This window comes from Neolamprologus multifasciatus, chromosome 12, assembly GCF_963576455.1.
Source record: "Neolamprologus multifasciatus chromosome 12, fNeoMul1.2, whole genome shotgun sequence".
NCBI classification, from domain to species: Eukaryota; Metazoa; Chordata; class Actinopteri; order Cichliformes; family Cichlidae; genus Neolamprologus; species Neolamprologus multifasciatus.
Window position 1 is genome coordinate 27,500,142 of NC_140450.1, and position 19,786 is coordinate 27,519,927.

The 19,786-nt window shown below is 46.2% G+C and overlaps 1 protein-coding gene across 1 annotated transcript in view; it reads left to right on the forward strand.

Annotated features, from left to right (window-relative positions):
• LOC146507178 (putative voltage-dependent N-type calcium channel subunit alpha-1B) overlaps positions 1–19,786 on the forward strand; it is a 285,564-nt gene that overhangs the window by 48,737 nt on the left and 217,041 nt on the right.

Consider the following 19,786-nt stretch of genomic DNA (forward strand, 5'->3'; position numbering starts at 1 on the left):
AAAGGCATTTCCAGTGGAAATGGGCTGACATATCCTGAGCATAACCATGTATAATATCCACAAAACTTAAAAGAGGTTATACACACACAATGCTGTAATATTATGTTGAAGCACAATACGTATTACTCTGTGAAGCTCCCGACTACGGTAGACGTAATGCTCCGACAATCCATCAAGTGGTGCGGCTTTGTAGCTTAGCAGAGTCGTACGAAAACATTTTTTGACAGATTTTTGAGCGCCGTGTACCACATAAAATCGGTTCTGTAATAGCGCTAATAACAACGGCCTGCTTGCATGCTCTACCAAAAAATGTGCTTTGATGTGTATCTGACGGATGAAAGCCAAACCAGTTCCACACAACTGAAGTTGCACCATTTTTACAAACCAATTCTGGTTAATCTGTTTCATTCAACAATCTGCTTTCCCCCTTCTCATTCTTTGTCGCCGCCATGCTTTTTCTGCCATGTGCGTATGAAAACAGTCTTTTACCTAGTCTTTTACATATTCTATTGCGATATTTCATTTTCTGATCATTGCCTAATATTATATCGGTATTACCGTGAACTGTATGATATGGCCCAGCCCTACTCCTACGATAGACTTGTAATTGTATGGATGCATAGACATGATTGAACCAGTTATTTCTAATCCCTGGGAAGTAAATTTATCCTTTTTCAATTTTAAAGGGCAAATTTTTATAGTTGATTTACCTTGCTAAATTATTTATTTTGAAACAGATAAAGAAGTAGGACATGCCACTAATTGGATCTAATATTAACAGAAGTAGATCATCTGTATAAAGCAGAATTTTGTGGTTTACCTTGCCCCTGGACAGTAGTCTTAATCCTACTGTCTGATCTAGTAGCGATTGCCAATGGCTTGATTACAAACAGATAAGGACCACGGCAACAGCCTTGCATTGTACTGATGCAGCCATAGGTACTGAGTATAAAACTGTAATCCAGCTATCAAATTTTGGCCCCAATCTAAAATGTTTTAGAAGTATAAAACATTAGTATAAAATAAATAAGTATAAAAATTATATAAGTATAAAACATACGTAAGTCCATTCTATTTTGTCGAATGCCTTTTCAGCATCAACACTTAGAACAACTTCAGACTGTGTTGCTGAGTGAGGGGAGGAACTGAACTACACTAAACAGGGTCCTTATCTTTTTTTAAGTATGACTGAGATTATGGCCTGAATAAGTGTTTTTGGCTACTTTCTGTTTTCCAGGGATTCATTATACACCGTAAAAAAAAAAATCCTAAAAAAACAGTAATATTCCGGCAGCTGGGGCGCCAAAATAATACCAGTAAATAACAGAAAATAACTTTCTCATGAAAATACGGTTATTTCCAATAATTACAATACAGTTTGTTGCCCTAATTTTCCATGCGATTTTGCCTTTTTCAAGTGCTTTTAAACATTAAATTAGGAACATTTTAATATGATTAAACAATGAACTTACCTATAAACAAGGTCAATGAATGCAGCAATATGAATAATAATACTTAAATGTACAGAAATATACAGTTAACAGTTGGTTTAAATAATAATGGATTGCATTCATATAGCGCTTTTTGAGACCCTCAAAGCGCTTTACAATTCCACTTTATAATTCCCCTCTGACCATCACCAGTAGGTGGTAGGTGAAGTGTCTTGCCCAAGGAGACAACGACCGAGAGTGTCCGAGCCGGGGCTTGAACTGGCAACCTTCTGATTACAAGGCGAACTGCCAACTCTTGAGCCACAATCACCCTAAATAGCAATAATAATAATAATTATTTGATATAAAAAAAAGTTTATAAGAATCATTTTATATATTTTTCTCCATAGCATTACATTTGAATTTAACAGTTCAATCTTTCAAATAACAGACAAATATTTGTGAAATTATGATACATTTGTGAATGTATTTTAACAATCTAAATATGCATATGTACAGACAAATACATTTTAAAAAACAAGAAAATTATGTTTTATTACATTTACAGTGATTCACAGTCTATTTATTTAAATTTAATGATATTCTAGAGGAACAGTACAGAACTGTAAAATACACAGTAAAATAGTCAAAGGAGCTTGCAAAGAAAAGCGTCTGGACTTCTTTAAGTTGCTTGAAGACGTTTCACCTCTCATCCGAGAAGCTTCTTCAGTTCTAAGGTCAAATGGTGGGGAGTCCCAGATTTAAACCTAGTGGGAGTATCCCCCCACAGAGGGACAAAAGGACCCCCTGATGATCCTCTAATCACCTGAGCCGAGGTGTGAAACTGGGTGTGGGTCCCAATCAGCCAGAGTTTCGGGTGAGTTCATTGTGAAACCTGGCCCCACCTTATCATGCGAATTCCTGAGGTCAGATGGCCCAGGATGTGAGTGGGCGTTAAGGCGTCTGGGGAGGGAACTCAAAACTGGATTATAGATGGCAGAGAGTTGGTGTCGTAAACCACCGCCTCGCTGTGCATATTGAAGAGAATGGCAACCTCAACATCGAAGTTTACCGGAAGCCCACACACACGGACCAGTACCTCCTCTTTGACTCCCATCACCCTCTGGAACACAAACTTGGAGTAATTAGGACCCTACACCACCGGGCAGAACATGTTCCCTCTAAGCCTGAAGGAAAAAAGAAGGAACACACACATGTAAAGGAAGCACTCAAAACGTGCGGCTATCCTAAATGGCCGTTCTTAAAGTCAGCAAAGAGGCACAGAAAAGAAGATCAGACACCAGCGAGGGAGGATAAGAAGGACAGACGCAACAACATTGTCATCCCCTATGTAGCCGGTGTATCAGAGAAACTCAGGAGGGTTTTCTCCAAGCATGACATCCCGGTGCATTTCAGACCCAGCAACACACTCAGACAAAAACTGGTTCACCCAAAAGACAAAACTCCAAAACACAGACTTAACAATGTGGTGTATGCTGTACAGTGCAGCGAGGAATGCCCAGACCTCTACATCGGAGAGACCAAACAGCCACTTCACAAGCGCATGGCACAACACAGAAGAGCCACCTCCACAGGACAAGACTCAGCTGTCCATCTGCATCTTAAGGATAAAGGACACTCTTTTGAGGATGCCAATGTTCACATTTTGGACAGAGAGGACAGATGGTTTGAAAGAGGAGTGAAAGAAGCCATCTATGTCCACTGTGAGCAACCATCTTTGAACAGAGGCGGTGGTTTACGACACCAACTCTCTGCCATCTATAATTCAGTTTTGAGTTCCCTCCCCAGACGCCTTAACGCCCACTCACATCCTGGGCCATCTGACCTCAGGAATTCGCATGATAAGGTGGGGCCAGGTTTCACAATGAACTCACCCGAAACTCTGGCTGATTGGGACCCGCACCCAGTTTCACACCTTGGCTCAGGCGATTAGAGGATCATCAGGGGGTCCTTTTGTCCCTCTGTGGGGGGACACTCCCACTAGGTTTAAATCTGGGACTCCCCACCATTTGACCTTAGAACTGAAGAAGCTTCTCGGATGAGAGGTGAAACGTCTTCAAGCAACTTAAAGAAGTGTGTAGTGTAAATGGTAAATGGACTGATTCTTATATAGCGCTTTTCTACTCTCCCGGAGTACTCAAAGCGCTCTATACAACATGTCTCATTCACCCAATCACACCAATTCTCACAAGCACTTTATCTATACATAGTGCTTTCTAAGTACATTCACACACATTTATACTCCGATGGATGCATCGGAGAGCAAGTTGGGGTTAGTATCTTGCCCAAGGATACTTGACATGCAGACTGGAGGAGCCAGGGATCGAACCACCAACCTTCCGATCAGTAGGTGACCTGCTCTACCTCCTGAGCTACAGCCACCCAGCCACAGCCATGTGTAGGCTGATTTCAAAACAGGTGCGAGATTTAAGGGTATTCCATGTAAAACTCGATGGGAAAGCATTCTGTGCCTGGTGCACTGCCTGTTCGAGATAGCTTAATAGGATTACTTATTTCCTCAAGTGACAGTGGCTGCTTTAAGGATGACTGAGCCTCTAGAGAGATTTTTGAATATCCAGAGAGTTGAGAAATAGGTCAGTTTCTGATACATTACCCTCTACTTCTGATTGGTATAGGTTAGAATAATATTGTTGAAACCAATCATTAATGTCGTGATAGTTGCATGATATTAAGCCAGGATCCATTTCACTTCCTGTAATCATTTGCACGGCTGCCTTTTTTTTAAACTGAAGAACAAGATGCCTACCGGCTTTATCTCTATGTTCACAATAAATCTGTCTGGATTTTAGTATATTTTTTTCACCTTCTCCATCATAAGAATATTAAATTCCATTTGTAGTAATAATTTTTCGTTGAACAGATCTGGTGTGGGCGAACCTCATATCACCTATGGAGATCTGCCATGTTCCTCACCAGCGTTTTAACATCCTCAGAGTGTATTTTATTCTTATATGCTACATAACTGATAATTTGCTCCTAATGTAAACCTTCATAGACTCTCACAGAATGTCCCTCGACAACTCCTTGATTTCATTAGTTTTCAAGATGAAATGTTTTAAATTATTTACATAGAAGTAGCTGAGGTTCCACGTTATCTGTAAAAATAAAATGGAATAAGTGGAAGTAGGTCCACGTGTGTGTGTGTGTGTGTGTGTGTGTGTGTGTGTGTGTGTGTGTGTCATTATTCATTGCAGGTTGGATATTGAATAAGTTACTGCTACTAATATAATACAAATACCTTTATTGATGGATAATGTATCTATCAACTTTAAACTGAAAAAGATTAGATTTGTCACGGTGAGTTGAGTGAGCCGTGTGGAAGAAAGAAAAGGAGGATCCAAACGCAGGCACTTGTAAAGGTGTGAGGGTGGTTTATTAAACAAAATAAAAATGGGCAAACGGCAAAAAGAACAGAAGGCTATCTAAACTGAAAACAACTAAACTAGTGAACACAAACCAGGACATGAACATGAAGGAGGATGAGCAGCGGAGAATGACGACGGATGACAGCAGGGATAACACACAGAAGGAGCACAGTGGATACACAGACGGACCAGCAACTACAATAACAGAGGACATGACTTAAATACACACGTCGGCTGTGTCCCAATTCAGGGTCTGCACGCTTGAAGTACGCGCACTACGCGTACTACGTACAGTGCGTACTATAAGTACGAGAAGTGCGGAAGTGAGAGGCTTGTGAAATGGGACAGTCCTTCGTTGCGCTGTTCAGGTTGCCTAGCAACCATGATACTAACCGCGAGACACGTTACATACAGCATTGTTTGACAGAAATGAAGGAGAAAAAATGTTTTTTTGTTAGTTCATTTTTGTCAAGACATCACTTTGATTAGTTGAGTATCTGAGGCTGAGACGACAGGACTGTAAACATGATTGTTGGGCTTCATTTCTGTACTGAACATCTGTACTTCTGTACTAAAATCATCTCACTGTTTAATGTAAATATAATATGGCCAATATTATAGTATTGTCAGATGTACATACTGCGGGCGGTTTATCCTTCAAGCTCGGGTCCTCTACCAGAGGCCTGGGAGCTTGAGGGTCCTGCGCAGTATCTTAGCTGTTCCCAGGACTGTGCTCTTCTGGACAGAGATCTCCGATGTTATTCCCGGGATCTGCTGGAGCCACTCGCCTAGCTTGGGAGTCACCGCACCTAGTGCTCCGATTACCACGCGGACCACTGTTACCTTCACCCTCCACATCCTCTCGAGCTCTTCTCTGAGCCCTTGGTATTTCTCCAGCTTCTCGTGTTCCTTCTTTGCCAATATTGCTGTCATTCGTAATCGCTACATCGATCACTACGGCTGTCTTCTTCTGTTTGTCTACCACCACTATGTCCGGTTGGTTAGCCACCACCATTTTGTCCGTCTGTATCTGGAAGTCCCACAGGATCTTAGCTCGGTCATTCTCCACCACCTTTGGGGGCATTTCCCATTTTGACCTCGGGGCTTCCAGGTTATACTCGGCACAGATGTTCCTGTACACTATGCCGGCCACTTGGTTATGGCGTTCCATGTATGCCTTGCCTGCTAGCATCTTGCACCCTGCTGTTATGTGCTGGATTGTCTCTGGGGCATCTTTACACAGCCTGCACCTGGGGTCTTGCCTGGTGTGATAGACCCCAGCCTCTATGGATCTTGTACTCAGAGCTTGTTCTTGTGCTGCCATGATTAGTGCCTCTGTGCTATCTTTCAGTCCAGCTTTGTCCAGCCACTGGTAGGATTTCTGGATATCAGCCACCTCCTCTATCTGCCAGTGGTACATACCGTGCAGAGGCCTGTCCTTCCATGATGGTTCCTCGTCTCCCTCCTCTTTCTTGGGTTTCTGCTGCCTGAGGTATTCACTGAGCACGCTGTCAGTTGGGGCCATCTTTGTGATGTATTCTTGGATGTTCGTTGTCTCATCCTGGACTGTGGTGCTGACACTCACCAGTCCCCGGCCCCCTTCCTTCCGCTTAGCGTACAGCCTCAGGGTGCTGGACTTGGGGTGAAACCTTCCATGCATGGTAAGGAGCTTTCTTGTCTTTATGTCAGTGGCTTCTATCTCCTCCTTTGGCCAGCCTATTACCCCAGCAGGGTACCTGATCACGGGCAGGGCGTACGTGTTGATGGCCCGGATCTTGTTCTTACCGTTCAACTGACTCCTCAGGACTTGCCTGACCCTCTGCAGGTACTTGGTGGTTGCAGCTTTTCTAGCGGCCTCTTCATGGTTCCCATTCACCTGCGGGATCCCCAGGTACTTGTAACTGTCCTCTATGTCTGCAATGTTGCCTTCTGGTAGTTCAATCCCCTCAGTTCTGACTACCTTTCCTCTCTTTGTTACCATCCGACTACACTTCTCCAGCCCGAACGACATTCCAATGTCATTGCTGTATAGCCTGGTAGTGTGGATCAGTGAATCGATGTCTCGTTCACTCTTGGCATACAGCTTGATGTCATCCATGTACAGGAGGTAGCTGACAACTGCTCCGTTCCGTAGTCGGTATCCGTAGCCAGTATCCGTAGCCAGTCTTGCTAATGATCTCACTGAGGGGGTTCAGGCCTATGCAGAACAGCAGTGGGGACAGAGCATCTCCTTGGTAGATCCCACACTTGATGGTGACTTGTGCTATGGGCTTGGAGTTGGCCTCTAGTGTTGTACGCCACATCCCCATTGAGTTCCTGATGAAGGCTCTTAGGGTCCCATTGATCTTGTACAATTCTAGGCATTCCAGTATCCAGCTGTGGGGCATTGAGTCATAGGCCTTCTTGTAATCAATCCAGGCAGTGCACAGGTTGGTCAGTCTGGTCTTGCAGTCTCGGCTGACTGTTCTGTCTACCAGTAGCTGGTGTTTTGCGCCTCTGGTATTCTTGCCAATTCCTTTCTGTGTCCCGCTCATGTATTGACCCATGTGCCTGTTCATCTTAGTAGTACTGAGGCAGGTTATTGGTCGGTAGTTGGAGGGGGCCAGTCCCTTCTTGGGGTCCTTGGGGATCAGGACCGTCCGACCTTTGGTTAGCCATTCCGGGTGTCCCTCGTTAACTAGCAGCTGGTTCATTTGTACTGCCAGACGCTTGTGGAGTGCAGTCAGCTTCTTTAGCCAGTAGGCGTGAACCATGTCGGGCCCTGGTGCTATCCAACTCTTCATACTGGAGACCCTTTCTTGGATATCTGCCACTGTGATGGTTACTGGACCCTGTTCAGGGAGGTCGCTATGGTCTGCCCTCAGATCCACTAGCCACTGAGCATTGCCATTATGGGTTGTGTCCTTCTCCCATATGCTCTTCCAGTATTGCTCCGTCTCCAGCCTTGGTGGTGCTGTTCTCTTATTATTGTTTCCTTGCCACTGAGAGTACACCTTTGCTGGTTCTGTGGAGAACAGCTGGTTTATTCTCCTCTATTTATTCGCCTCTATCTATCTGGTGTACCTCCTCAAGCGGCTGGCCAAGGCTGTGAGTATTTGCTTGGCAGTTTCCAAGACCTCAGGTATGGACAGCTTGCTGTATTACTTATGCACCTTCTTTGTCGCACCTTTCTGCAACTCCGTTAGTTGGCTAACCTCCCTCCGTGCTACTTTGATCTTGCCCTCTAGCCTCCTTCTCCATGGAGGGTACTGCCCCTTGTGGCTGTTCAACTTGTAGCCAAGCATCTCACTGATCACTGCTGCCGTATTGTAGATCAGCTTGTTAGTGTCGGTAATCGTGGTTGTAGGTATTGTCCGTAGTGCTGCATTAACATCCTCTAGCAGACCTTCTGAGGGTACTTCACGTAATCTTGGTAACCGGCTTCGGGGGATCCAAGTTTCAAGCTTGGCCATGATCCTATATTTCAGGTCAGTTCCTCTCGCACTCAACGATCCTTCTCCTGTCGCACTTGGGGCTATGTACCCAATCTCGGGTGGGGTGATGATATCTCCCCCCTGACCTGGCGTCCTGACTCCTTCTTGCCGTAGCATTTATGTTGTCATAAATAGCAGTCCCTTCTTTCGAATGTTGGAACACTGAGCTATTAGTTTAGCCGTCATTGTGGATGTTGGGTATCGAAGAATCCATAGGTCCCTCATCCTATTCATGTAGCCCCTTCCGCCGGGGTTACTTGCGTAGTAGCATTCCAACAATGCCCTGTTTTCCTCTCTTGCCCACCGATGCCTTCTTGTTTCAGTAGCCCAATTCTCTTCAGGGTGCCCTGACGCGGACCTTGTTGATCCGGGCGACGTCCGAGCCGGCATGCCTTCATATTTATCTGTCTCGCTCATGTCTGCGGTAGGCTCGCTTAGCATAGGGGGTCTAGCCTTAGGACCCTTACTGGATACAGACGCCCCAGGCAGGAATGGAACTTGCGATTCTCTGTTCCAAAGGCGTGTAGTCTAACCACTATGCTATCCAGCTGCATTCTGGATATATATATATATATATATATATATATATATATATATATATATATATATATATATATATATATATATATATATATATATATATATATATATATATATATGTTCTTCGTTATTAAACATTCGCTATGAATTGTGGGATATATGGGACCACGAAGCGTGCACTGGACCACGCTTGACATTTGGGGAAATTGACGGCGCATTTGGAGTATGCATTCGAAGTACACTTCGAATTGGGACAGCCGTCGTCGCGTGGCGGTGACGTAATCACACTTAAAATGCGTACTTCAAGCGTGCAGACCCTGAATTGGGACACAGCTAGGGAGATTACACACAGGTGGTGGACACAGCTGGGAGTAATTAACGGGACGAGACAAGAGGTAAAACTGAGCACATTCACAAGAGACACAGACCTTCACAATAAAACAGGAAACAAGACCTCACTACACAAAGACGCCGACTTGACACTGAGAGACAGACTGAATATAACACATGGAACCTAAATGCTAAACATGAGACACAAATCCTGAAACACAAATAAACAGAAACATGGAACTCTAACAATAATAATCATCGTAGCCTCAGAGAACAAAACAATCATTCAAAAATAAACCAAAACATAAGAACACAAAACGCTGGGTCGAAACTGACCCAGAACCGTGACAAGATTGGTGTATCCCTGGTATGGCTGTAGTCACTGTGATTGTCTGCTTTCTGTATTCAAGTGGACCAAATCAGACACACTAAATCATAGCTGGGAACTGTATGGCCGACGGGCCACATGTAGGTCTTTGGTTCTCTCTGAACAACTTACATGTAAGTAATTAAGTATACATCTTAGAGTTTGTTGCAGTTTAGCCACTAAACAGTCCCCATCAGAAAAGGCTCTTTTTTGTATTTTTTGGAGGGAACTCACAGTACTCACAGTATGCCACCAGCTGCTTAGACCTCTTCTCTCCAGCCCCGGTGCCTACTGAAATAGGGAAGGCATGATTAGATGATGTTCACCTCCTCTGACAGCAGCCTCCCACTGACACCACACCTTGAATCCACCACTCCTCTGCAACCAAGCCACACCCCATCACAGCTATCCCCCCCCAAAATGTGAGCTCACATTAAAAAACAAATTGAAAAAAATAACAAAATGAAATGTGAAAAAGTTTACCCAACAGCAACTGAAGTAATTGTTTTCTAGATTATATTATCAGTTGTGGAAAATTATGACCTCTTGTTCTATAGAATCTTTCTTCAGTTCTTTGAATGTTGCGAGTATTTGGTGATGCAAAACAATGTAACAGCATTTCAATCTGGTTAAGGGAATGAATTGCAACACCTTGATTATTTTCTTTTCTAGCAATTGTGTTATAGGTTTGCTGGTGTCCTTGGGATCTTTAATCTCTTGCTTGACTCAATTTTTCCCAAACTTCAGCTGTCAGACAAATATCCTCACATTTGAATAGCTTGGTATACAGAAGATGCAAGCAGTGCTAGCCAATAGATTCTCCTTCAAAAAAAATGTTTAGCCTTTCTTCTTAGTTATAAACTTCTACACCTCATAATTGTAGTTCATTGAAGAAAGAGTCAGGACAAAAAGTCACTTGTTAAGAAAAAAATACTAAAACGGCTTAATTACTAATGTAGTTTCTAACAGGGAAAGGGAGTGATTCTGGACATGCGCATTTTTAAAAAAACAATTTAGTTTTTAATGTGGAAAAGGCCTAAGACTGTGATCCTATAAACCACGGGTGTCAAGCTCCAGTCCTCAAGGGCCAGTGTCCTTACTTCTGGTACCGTCTCAGATGGCAGCCTGTCTGGCATGCTCTCTAGCTATTTCTTCTATCCTTCTGTTTTTCTTTTATGTATTTGTCATTTATTTGTCATTTTTGTATTTTCTACTGAGTAGGGTGTTTTCTTCAGTATACTTGCACAGGCAAGTAATTTTAGCCATTTGACAAGTAATTCAAAACTACAAGTCCTCTGAGATGACCGCGATGCCACACTGCCCTTTTGTTTACAATCGAGATCAGCTACTGGGACTTCGGCAGTTTAGCCACACTGGCGTTCAGCATGACATCAATGCGGTGATCAAAAGGATTTACCACGGCTGCAGAGGGCACGACAACCGAAGAGAAAAAGATTTCGTCCTGCTCTCCCGTCAGTAGTTACTGGTAACGTCAGATCGATTGCTAAATAAAATGGACAAGCTCGTGACGCTAACAAGGACAAAGAAAGTTTTCTGAGAATGCAGTGTTGTGTTTTTCACAGAGACATGGCTGCATAATAACATCCCGGATCAGGAGGTGGATTTAAACGGATTTACATGTGTGAGGGCGGACAGGGACCCTGGCAGCAGCGAGAAGAAGAGGGGAGGAGGACTCGCTCTTTATGTAAACAACCGCTGGTGTTCCCCCAGTCACATTAGGATGTGGATGACTAAGTGTAACAAACATTTTGAACTGTTGGCATACTATACTATTTACCACGTGAGTTTTCCCTAGCCATAATCGTCATTGTTTATATTGCCCTGACGCTAACACGCCGCAGGCTTATGACATCATCAGCTCTGCGACAGCGGACCTCCTGAATCGAAGCCCCTCCACGTTTGTGGCTGTAATGGGCGATTTCAACCACACGAACCTCTCCACTTTTTTACCTACATTCAAGTATTATGTGGACTGAAAAACCAGAGAGAATAAAACACTGGACCTGTTTTATACCAATGCTACTGAGGCATTCACCTCCATCCCTCTGCCTCCTCTAGGCAGGGCTTATCACAACCTTGTCTACCTCCAGCCCCTTTACAAACCTGCCATTTAGAGAAAACCTCCAGCCATAAAAACTGTTAGACTTTTTAAGGATGCTTTGAGTCAACAGACTGGGATTTTCTTTATGACTTTCATGGGGACAATATAGCTAATCTCACAGGCTGAGTTACAGATTATATTAATTTCTGTGTAGACAAAGTGGTTCCCAAAAAAAACATTCGCTGCTTCTCAAACAATAAATCCTGGGTAACCAAAGACATCAAAGCTACACTAAACAAGAAAAAGAGAGCTGTTAGAAACGGGGACAAAGAACAGTTGAAACTGGTGCAGAAGGAGCTGAAAGCCAAGAGTGCTGAAGGAAAGGAGTCCTACAGAAGGAAGCTGGAAAGCAAACTCCAAGAAAACAACACCAGGGAGGTGTGGAACGGAATGCGGGCCATTACTGGCCAGAGACAAAAGAAAGGTGTGGGAATGGAGGGGGACGTTGAATGTGCAAACAACCTAAGTCTGCACTTCAATAGGTTTGATTGCCCTGCGTCTCCTGTCTCCACTCCTAGCTCTTCCCATCTTTTCCTCCCCCCTCTCCTGCCCCCTCAGCCTGTCTCACTCTGTCCCTTTAAGCAGATGACATCAAAAGAGAACTGGGCAGACTCCAGTCCAGTAAAGCTGCAGGCCCTGATAGTGTCAGTCCCAAGGTGCTGTGCGTGGAGTTCTACATCAGATCTTCAACATGAGTCTGAACCTGCAGAGGTTTCCATCACTCTGGAAGACGTCCTGCCTGGTCCCTGTCCCCAAAAAGATCAATCTGTCAACCCTCAGTGACTGCAGGCCAGTGGCTCAGACTTCACATGTTATGAAGATGCTGGAGAGACTCATCCTGCGTCTGCTGGTGCAGCCTTGGCTGGACCCCCTGCATTTTGCTTATCGACCCCGTATCGGTGTGGAAGATGCCATCATCTACCTGCTGGACCATGCTTATTCTCATCTGGACATTGTTGGGAGCACTGTGAGGGTCATGTTCTTTGACTTCTCTAGTGCTTTTAACACAATCAGACCATCACTGCTGGGGAATTCGCTCACAGAAATGCAGGTGGATGCCCCACTGGTAGCTTGGATCACAGACTATTTAACAAGCCGACCACAGCATGTCCGGGTGAAGAGCTGCTGGTCGGATAACATCCTGAGCAGCACGGGGGCGCCAGAGGGGAAGGTCCTGTCACCCTTCCTCTTCACCCTCTACACATCTGACTTCAGGTACAAGTCTCAGTCATGTCATCTGCAGAAATTCTCGGATGACTCTGGGCTGTATCAGGGACGTACAGGAGGAGGAATACAGGAATGTGGCGGACAGGTTTGTTGAGTGGTGTGAGCTATCTACAACTTATCTACAACTTAACATCACAAAAACAAAGGAACTGATCATGGACTTTAGGAAGCCTGCTTCTCCTCCTACCCCTGTCCCCCATCAGAGGGGTTGAGGTTGTGGAAGACTACCGGTACCTGGGGATACACATCGACTGTGCTGATTTTCTGTGTGCTCATGGACTGCTTGTCGATGTTGCTAACAGACGTTTAATTGATGCTCTCTCTTTTTCTTCGCTACCCTGTTTTACTCGGGCCGCCGAGCCCCTGATTCGGGCTAATGTAGTGACCTCTGGGGATGCTTCTCAGCGTTTGCTTTTAGAGTTTTCATCGCTGTCTGTCCCTAATTTCTCTAGCACGGTAACGAAGCATGGGGTTGAGCATTATATTCCCATGGTCGGGCCCCCGGTGTTCGCGCGCACGCGCGCGCGCCGCCTCAACCCCGCGAAACTGTCCGTCGCTCGGGAAGAGTTTGCAACCATGGAGCGCCTTGGCATTGTACAGCGTTCGAACAGTGCATGGGCCTCTCCGCTTCACATGGTGCCCAAATCGGACGGTCGGTGGCGGCCATGCTGAGATTTCCGCTGTTTAAATAATGCCACCGAGAATGACCGTTACCCCATCCCCCACATTCAGGATTTTTCTGCCAATCTCGCCAGAACATTGATTTTTTCTAAAATTGACTTGGTGCGGGAGTATCACCAAGTTCCCGTGCGCGTTCCTAAAACCGCTGTCATTACCTCCTTCGGCTTGTTCGAGTTTTTGCGCATGCCGTTTGGCCTGAAATGTGCCGCCCAGACCTTTCAGCGGCTGATGGACTCCGTTTTGCGTGGGCTGCCGTTCATTTTTGTTTATCTGGACGATATATTGGTGGCCAGCTGCTCAGCAAGCCAGCACGAGTCCCATCTGTGCCAGGTTTTCCATGCGTTTTCCGCAGCCAAGTCTGCGCTGGCTGACGCCGCCCTGCTGGCCCACCCGCTTCCGTCGGCGGAGATCGCGTTGACCACCGACGTGTCCGACATGGCATCGGGTGGGTTGTTGGAACAGCGGGTTTCAGGTCTCTGGCAACCGCTCGCCTTTTTCAGTCATACGCTCCGGGATGCTGAACGCAAGTACAGTGTTTTTGACAGGGAGTTGCTGGCCCTGCACCTCGCGACACGACATTTTCATTTTTTCCTTGAGGGCCGCAACTTTACTGCGTACGTTGACCACAAACCTTTGACATTTGCGATGTCCAAGGTCTCTGACCCATGGAGCGCATGCCAGCAGCGCCAGTTGGCGGCCATTTCAGAGTTTACCACAGACATTCAGCATGTGACTGGTAAGTCCAATCACATTGCTGACTGTCTCTCACGTGTGTTGGTTTCTCCGGTGTATGTTGGCGTCGACTACGCTGCCATGGCCGCCGAGCAACGTGCTGACCCGGACGTCCTTGCCCTTCAGTCAACAAAAACGGGCCTCGTGCTGGGACGGCGGTCCGCACCTTCTTTGCGACGTTTCCACCGGCCGCCCCCGCCCGGTGGTTCCCCTTTCGTGGCACCGGGCCTCGGTCAAGCTGGTCAGCGCCAGGTTCGTTTGGCCGGGCTTTCGCAAGACGGTGAAAGAATGGGCGGCGGTTTGTATCCCATGCCAACGCTCGAAAGTCCACCGGCACACACAGGCACCCCTCGAACCTTTCCGTGTCCCGGGTAGGCGTTTCGATCACGTTCATGTTGACCTGGTTGGTCCCTTACCGCAGTCACAGGGTTTCATGCACCTTTTGACTGTGGTGGACCGCACGACCAGGTGGCCGGAGGCGGTACCCCTGGCATCTACGACGGCGGTGACGGTGGCCAGGGCATTTTTGTCAACGTGGGTTTCACGTTTCGATCCCCCTGCTGACATTACCTCGGACAGGGGCCCCCAGTTTGTTTCTGAGCTTTGGTCTGCTATGGCTGACGGCCTGGGGGTCAAGGTCCACCGCACCACAGCATACCACCCACAAGCTAACGGGATGTGCGAACGGTTTCACCGGTCACTTAAGGCTGCGCGCCGGGCTTCTTTAACAGGTGGCGACTGGGTCGACCGTCTTCCGTGGGTTTTGCTGGGATTGCGTAGCACGGTTAAAGAAGACCTTGGGGTTTCCCTGGCTGAACTGGTCCTCGGCCAGCCTCTCCGGGTCCCCGGGGAATTCTTACCTAAGAGCCCTCCCCCATGTTTCGATACCTCTTTGTTGCCTTTTCGTCCCCCAAGAGACTCATTTCCTGTTCCTGGTCCTGTGCATCACTGCCTGCCTGACACTTTTGTTCCGAGTTCGTTGGACTCTGCTCATTTCATTTTCCAGCACCTGGATCTGGTTCCGCCCGCTGGGCCTTCCGTATGGCGGACTCGATCTCCCATGACAGGATTCCGATTACACATGTGGGAGGGAGAATAGGAGAGTCACGGGCCTGATCCTCTGAGGCGGTGAATTGGCGGGAAAGAGCATCAGGTTTCACGTTCCGAGAATCGGACCTGTAGGTGATTGTAAAGCAGAATCTTGTAAAGAACAGAGCCCACCTGGCTTGTTGGGCGTTTAGCCGACCGGATGTATTCGAGGTTCTTGTGATCTGTCCATACTACAAAAGGTTCCGCTGCGCCTTCTAGCCAGTGGCGCCACTCCTCCAGGGCGAGTTTGATTGCTAGCAGTTCCCGGTCCCCGATGTCATAGTTCTGCTCTGCGGGAGAGAGACGATGGGAAAAGTAAACGCAAGGGTGGAGCTTACCCTCTTGTTGTTGGGAGAGAACGGCTCCAACTCCTACATCCAAGGCGTCCACCTCTACAATAAACTGCCGCTTGAGATCCGGCTGCCTGAGGATGGGACCCGAAGCAAAGCGTTTCTTTAGCTGCGTAAAGGCCTCCTGGGCTCGAACATCCCAGCAGTAAGGTTCCTTAGGGGAAGTTAAGCGGGTTAGCGGCAAAGCAATCTTACTGTAGTCACGAATGAACCTCCAATAAAAGTTGGCGAAACCCAGGAACCGTTGAAGCTGCTTACGATTAGGTGGAGTGGGCCAGTCCAAGACTGCTTGTACTTTAGCTGGATCGGCTCTTAAATTGCCCCGGTCAATGATGTAGCCCAAGAATGACACAGTACTCACATGAAACTCGCACTTTTCTCCTTTAACAAACAGGCGATTCTCCAGGAGGCGTTGCAGGACTTGTCTGACATGGTGTACATGATCAGAGAGAGAGCGGGAGAAGATGAGAATGTCATCAAGGTACACAAACACAAAACGATTGATGAAATCACAGAGCACATTATTGACTAGACCGTGAAAAACAGCGGGAGCATTAGTTAGTCCAAACGGCATGACCAAGTATTCAAAATGGCCCAGGTGCGTGTTGAAGGCTGTTTTCCACTCGTCTCCCTCTCTTATCCTGACTAAGTGGTAAGCATTTCGCAAATCGAGTTTAGTGAAGATGGTTGCCCCCTGCAGGAGTTTAAAAGCGGATGACAAGAGTGGCAGAGGGTACTTATTCTTAATGGTGATGTTATTGAGGCCCCGGAAATCAATACATGGCCAGAGGCTTTTATCTTTCTTAGTCACAAAGAAGAACCCAGCAGCCACAGGGGATGAAGAGGGGCGAATCAATCCATTAGCCAAGGATTCATTGATGTTGTTACGACCCGGCTCAAAAGCTGCAACATAAAAAAGGAGATGAATACCAGAGTATGGGTGAGAAGAGGTTTTATCTTAAAATGGAAAACCAGGTTGGCTAAAATGGCTGATGTCACCAAGGCAAAGACAAGTGAGCTCCCTGGACGCTTGCCTCAGGTATGCTTTTATCCACACCTGACTAGGTGTGGCGAATTAGCACCAGCTGAACACACTGAGCAGATTAGAGGCTGCAGAGGGACGTAACAGATGTACTTCTCCATGCATTCACTTGGTTGAGATCATGATACTCCGACGGAACGGCTGAAAGGTCAGGGGGCTGGTGTGGTGGTGGGTTACATGATGTTTTTACAGGAGTAGCAGCTTTTAAACAGGTCATGTGACATGCAAGGGGTGGCTGTAGCTCAGGTGGTAGAGCAGGTCATCTACTGATCGGAAGGTTGGTGGTTCGATTCCTGGCTTCCCCTAGTCTGCATGCCAAATATCCTTGGGCAAGATACTAACCCCAAATTGCTCTCCGATGCGTCCATCGGAGTATGAATGTGTGTGAATGTCAGTTAGAAAGCACCTAGGAAAAATGTGCTTGTGAGAATGGGTGTGAATGGGTGAATGCACAAGTTGTATAAAGCGCTTTGAGTGCTCAGAAGAGTAGAAAAGCGCTATATAAGAACCAGTCCATTTACCATTTACATTCCTCACCCCACCCCAGAACCCTCTCCTCTTTCCAGTCGAGTACGGGGTTATGCTGGCGCAACCATGGAAATCTCAGCACTAGGGGTGTGAGAGGAGCTTGAAAAACATAAAACTGTAACATTTCACAGATAGAGTTAGGGACACGGGTTCTGTAATATGAGTTATATTGGGAAGACGCTGACCATTTAAAGCGGTAACCTGCAAGGAGTGGGGCAATGCTTGTGTGTTAACTTTGAGTTCAAGAGCCAGGGAAGCATCCATGAAACTCTGCTCCACCCCGGAGTCAATCAGCGCCTGAAGGGAGTGGGAGGCAGAGTGGACAGTCACTTTAGCAGCTAGCATGAAACGTGGAGGAGAATGTGAAAAGGAGACCTCGTCCACCCGTACCCTCCTTTCTACCGGCGGGCGTAGTCTTTTGGCCGTGCTGGACAGACAATGGAGATATGGCCCTTGCGGCCGCAGTAAAAGCACTCACCGGCCCTCCATCGGCGGGCTCGTTCCTTCGGGGAGATTTGGGAGCGTCCGATCTGCATTGGTTGCTCATGCTCATCGCCGCGATCCACATCCCGATCGCTAGTTCCGCTTCCGCCAGAAGCTGTCTCCGCTTGCCCCACGGGCCTCAGGGAACTGTAGTTGCCGGCGCGGCGATGCGCCCTCATATGTTCATCTACGTTCACACATAAGGTTATCACCTCCGACAGGGTTTTGGCCAATTCTCTCATTAGTAATACACCCTTGAGTTCATCACAAACATTGTTTAATAAAGTACTTATCAACGTGGGCTGCCGCCATCCAGACTCCTCAGCCAGTGTCCAAAACTCCTCAGAAGAGTCCGCCATACACCGTCTTCCTTGTTTTAAGTTCAGCAAACGGTGACATGCCGCTTCTGCTTCGGTGCCACTTTCAAACACACTTTTAAACTTTTAGAGAAATTCAGCATAAGCAATCTCCGGGTCGGTTTGTAGCACTGCTTGAGCCCAGTTTAAGGCTTGACCGCGGAGTAACTGAACAAAAAAGGCAATTTTTGCTCCATCACTTTCATAAGTCTGCCGCAGCTGCCTAAACTGCAACGTAATCTGTGTTGGGAAACCAGCACACTTGTGGAACTCACCAGAAAATGGCTCCGATGGCTGTAGAGATCTTTCCGGAGGCTTTATTTTTTTTTCAAAATGTTGTACTGCTTGTAATTCCGTCTCCACCGTTGCTCGACACTGCGTGTATAGTAGTGATGGGTCGTTCGCGAACGAAATGGCTCTTAGAGCCGGATCTTTGACGTGAACGACGCGAGCCGGCTCCTTATCGCGAGCCGTCACGTGGTTTTTCGCACGCGAGCCTTGTGCTTTATGCTGGGCAGAGGGGGGAGGGGCTGTAGTTACACTCACAGCACAGGAACAGAGCTGGAGGGAGAGAGAGAGAAAGAGAGCCAGGGACAACAACGTCACATTAGAAAGGTATAGTAATCATCCACAACTATTTTCGGTTGCAGATGATGATAGTTAAAATTTGAAATGTGAATAGTTGATTTTTGTATTATATAATTTATTTATTACATTTTATGTGGAGTGAATAAATAAAAGTATATTTACGGTGGCCCCTAGAGACAAAGCACATGCAAACTTCAAATCACGTACAAACACGTAAAAACTCCGAAGCACGTAAAAACTCAAAACGCGTACAAAAGACAACAGAAGTGCTCCAGGATGCTGGGCGCAGTGTTGAGCTTTTGTTACCTAGTGGCTACACAAGCCAGCAAGTACCAACGACCGGATTTGGTGTGTGGTAGTAACAGGTAAATGAACTTTTTTTTTTTTTTTTTTTTTAATTATTTGAATATATATAAGTGCCTGTGTATAAATCCACAAACAATACACACATGCTTTCAATTGTGTAATTTAAGTGATCTAGTAGCTCTGCTTTGGAAGTTCAGTTCATGCTAGAAATGTGTTTTGGAGTTTGTACGTGTTTTGTCTCTAGGGGCCACCGCATATATTTATAAATAAACATATATAAATAAAGCCACTTTTTAACGTTAGTAATTCCTTTTGTGCTTAATTTTATATTATTGTTAATAATAAATTAATTAAAGCAACAAAACAACCTGAAGATCCGGTTCGGAGCCGAAAGAGCCGGTTCTTTTTAGTGAGCCGAACCGAAAGAGCCGGATCTCTAAAAAGAGCCGGAAATCCCATCACTAGTGTATAGACCAGGTAGTGCAACATTTGAAAAATATTTGCAGGACGGCACTGTGTAGCGTTTTCCTAAATCCCTCATTTTGCACAGTGTTGATGGGAGCCATATCTTTAGCCAGGTGATAAGTGATAGCTTCCGTAATTTCATTGTGCTTGTGGGAGTTCAACGGGTATGGGGAAGCGCTGTATAAGGTTCCCATTATTGATGTTTGGGTGGTTGACCGGGACAGATTTTCTCCTGTCACTTTCTTGGCCTTTACAGCTTTGTCATATTGC